Source organism: Macadamia integrifolia, chromosome 2, assembly GCF_013358625.1.
Source record: "Macadamia integrifolia cultivar HAES 741 chromosome 2, SCU_Mint_v3, whole genome shotgun sequence".
Classification (NCBI taxonomy): Eukaryota; Viridiplantae; Streptophyta; class Magnoliopsida; order Proteales; family Proteaceae; genus Macadamia; species Macadamia integrifolia.
The window spans coordinates 29,333,689-29,337,989 of record NC_056558.1 but is presented as its reverse complement, the minus strand read 5'-3'; positions in this window follow the sequence as shown (position 1 = coordinate 29,337,989).

The following is a 4,301-nucleotide window of genomic DNA, read 5'->3' as shown; positions in this document are numbered from 1 at the left end:
CATAGCTCGTCCCTGAAGAGCGATCATAAGTCATTCCTAAAGAGAGACCGCATCTCATCCTTGAAGAGTGAACGTAGGTCATCCCCGAAGAGCGACCATAGCTCATCCCTAAAGAGTGATCGTAGATCATCTATGAAAAGTGACCTCCATTGAGCAACTGAGTAATCGAGCAACCAACCTACAATGAGAAACCATGCTATACTGAGAAATCGAGCAACCAAGCTACACTGGTCAATTAAGCGATCGAGCTACCAGCACTCAACCAAGCGATCGAGCTATTAGTGCTTGGAGCATCGTAGTTAAAGAAGAAAATTTTCCCACAAGAGGATTCTCTACCAGCTCAGCAGATGTTATAATCAACTCAATAGAATCTTATGATCACTTGAAGCACATGAAAACTCTCTCTAAGAGACCCACTCAAATACGGATTCCGAACCAAACAAGGAAACGATCTCTTCAAGAGATCCGTGATTCAACTATGGAACGTCCAAGCAAGAAACCGGTTTCCTAATAAGACTCTCCCAGGAGATTCCTACCAAGAATAAAATACTTGCCAAAATGGGACTCTCCATATCCACCTTTATTCAGCCATCACCTATAAATACCAATGTAAACCCCCCCCAAAAGGGATCAAAACTTTTCCATTATTATTGAAATTACTATTTGCATAGAGATCTAACTTAGGCATCAGAGAGTCCTCGGCCGAATCACTGCGACATTCACTCTATTATGTTTGTTCCTTTGTGCAGGACACAAAAACAACCTAAGGCAATTTCTTACTGCAACACATGGCACCATTGATATTTTGTTTGCATATGAAAGCTTCAATCTTTGCACAATTAAGTTCCAAAATTGATGGTTCTTAAACTATGTACATTTTCATAATAGAATTGAAAAAAAATTAATTTTAAAACAAGAAAATAGAAAAAATCAAATTTAAAAATGAAATCTAGAACTAAACTCTCTTATCAGAATGAAAAAGCGACATAGACTTAAAAGTTCAATTTCAAACTTATCCATTTTTCTTCTCCTTTTTCTCTTCTTTCTTCCTTTCTTCCTTTTGATGCTTCAAAAAAAAATTAAAAAAATAAAAATAAAAATAAAGACCAAAACCTTTGATTGGCAAGTTAGGTATTCATTTTATAAAAGGGAGATTTACCACGCCACCCCCTGGAGAATGCCACAATTATAAGACCACCCCCTCTGTTTCACCAAATTATACTCAGACCTCCTACAGTCAGTCATTATTAAGGAATATACCTTATATGCTGATGTCATCAACTGTATTTTATTTTAAATACCAAAATGCCCTTACTAAACGTGAAGTACCTAAAATTCCCATGTAATAAGTCCCACCCCAAATGGATAGTTACTGTACCTTTCTCCTGAACGATCGCTGGATATCACAGCGGCAACGGCATTGCTGACATTGGTGACTAGATTTTTTTTATCCTTCTCAGTTTCTCTTCCATCTCGGATTGATCATAACGACTATTGCGTTTCATTTCTTTGTTATTGATAATTGGTTGAACAATCCCTTTGCCAACCATAATACAGTGATCATTTGTCGGGTGTATCCTCCTCTCTATTTTAGGGCAGTGTTTTAGCCTTATCTAAACGAGTTTCGACACAATCGGGAGGGACAGAGAGCGATTTCAGAGAGAAAATTGAAAGGAAAGGTGGGAAGACTGAGAGAGGATTTCGGAATCTCTAAATCTGAGATCGGTGAAAGCGGAGAGAGGTTTTAGGAGAAGAATAAGCTGAAGGGATTTGCTTACTGGAAAAAAGAGAGTGAGAGTGAGGATTTCAGCAGAGAAATTCTCGTAGAGAAGAAACAACCCTACGTTGATCCATAGGGGTTTTCTTGGAGAGAAGATCGAAAGGAATTAGGAGGATTCGCAAGGGACTGCAGAGGACAATCACTTTGAGGTTTGTTTCTGAAAGTCGCTCACTCTTCTGAAGGTAATTTCTCCTAACTTGATTCCTTTATTTCTGCATGTTGAAATCCATAGCAGCTTTGAATCTTTTTTCTCTCCAATTCATGACAATAAAGTTTGTTAGATGATTTCCTTGGCATCTTTATTCTCTTTTTTCTTTTCTTTCTTCTGGTCAAGCAATTTCTATTCATCCCTATTTATCTGCGAAACAAATAGAGCTAGGGGTGAGGGAATTCAAATGAATGGAATTGCAATCGATCGAAACTGATGCTGATTTTGGTCGATTCAGATCATGATATATAGGGGTTTTGTTGGATTCAGATTGATGCCGTTGTTGGATTAGAGTTGGATCGACGTACATGACAGAGAGACGACCAATCGCCAGGGAAACAGTGAAGAGGAGATCCGGCGAGAAGCAACGGAGAAATGCGGTTTTAAACGCAAACTATCTCCGACTTTCAGAAGACGGGAATGTTGAGAGAGAGAGAGGGGTTTGGATTAAAAAAATTCTGTGTTTTTATCTGCAGAATACCTAAGTCTGGTTTGGATTAAAAAAAAAAAAAAAAGGTATAACGGTTAAAACATGAGTTTTTTAATGGTAAGGGTTTGACAGTCATTTTAACTCGACACTTAACAATGACTGACGGTAGGAGGTCTGAGTATAATCTGGTGAAACAGAGGGGGTGGTCTTATAATTGTGGCATTCTCCAAGGGGTGGTGTAGTAAATTTCCCTTTACAAAATTCATCCAATGCCTCAAAAAATAAAATCATCCCAATCCGAATCAACCGAAATCGGCCAGAATTATCTAGTAACGTAGCAGAATCATGGGAAATTGGTCAAATTAGACACAAGCCAATTCATTTGTTCAATTCCCGATTTTTAAAACCGTACAATCCAATAAAAATGGGGTCATCAAGATAATTAATTACTTTAATTTATTGATCTAATTGTTCTGAATAACTACAACAACAACTTAGCTTTATCCCAACTCTCAACTAAATAGGATCGCTTTACATGTAACTGTACTGAAAAATACAAATACCTAAAATAACTAAAATTACACTAAAGGTTTCACAATAATGAATAAGAACATGGTATCCATAAAACTTTCTAATAAAAGAAAGCTATGACCGTGGATATCAGAAGAAGAGAGAAGCCACCAACAGTATGAGAAGAGGCAGAATTAGAAGCTGGTGTCGAGGTGGGAGAAGAGGACCCGAGGACCGTAATTGCCAGTTTCTGCTTCTGTTCACAGTGTTGGTCAACGGTGCAGAAGTAGTGTTCTCCTGCGGTATCAATTCTGAGTTCTAGTGGTGATCCGAAGACAAAAGAGATGGGGTTCTTCTTGATGCAAGATTCATAATCAGCTTTTGAGAACTCAGCTACGTCGTGCACCCCAGTTGTGAAGTTGAAAGCTGCAGATCAATATAAAAACACCAAATTAGGAAGTTTTGGTTATTAAAGTAATTGTTTGCAGAGAATCAGAGACCATGAGAATGAACAGGGGAAATAAAGACAAAAAAAAAAATTAATAATACTAATAATAATAATAATAATGAACCTACTTTTGGGTGGGTGATTCGTTATGACCTTACTATTATTTTCTTATCCGAGTCCAGATCCTCCGTAGAGTGTAACTGCTCTTCTGCAACATTATTTTTTGTATCTGTACAGGTCTCCCATAAAATAGAACAGCGGTCTCTCTTGTCACTAAATGAATTATCGGATTGCAAGGGGACAAGGAGTATACTTGGCTGTTGCATGGTAAAGGGGAGTGGAATCTCAGGGATAAAAGTGGAAAAATTCATCTAATGTGGGAATTTTCAAACTTGCCACTGGAATTTTATTCCCTTGGCTATTACCATGGGGTTGCAATTAGGCAGCACTGAGATTTTTTTCAAGAAACCCTTGCACAGCAGAGGTTGTAGGGGACATCTCATGTTTGTTTTTTTTTTTTTTTTTAAAGGACAGTTTTATACTTTTCAAATTAAGATCTAAACATTTGTAGGGAGATTTACTTTTTCTATAAATAATTCTAAGAGGTGTGAGGACAATCTTTTTCATTACGTTCTGCACCGCTTTTAAGATTACGTTTCTACATGATAATGACAGTATCTTGTACCTGAATCAGTTGCTCACATTGTTTAGGTAATGGATTCTCTTCTTCTTCATCTTCCTTTTCATCTCCTTTTGCGAACAAGGAGATGAAAAGCCCTCTGGTACTCCAGCAACCCCACCCGCCCTACCCCTGCAAACCCATCATCTGCAGTCCATCCCATCAGACCATTGAATATAACCTCAAGAGCGTTAATCGTGATTCGTTCGTAAGATTGGATAGGACAATGATTTTTTTTTTTTTTTT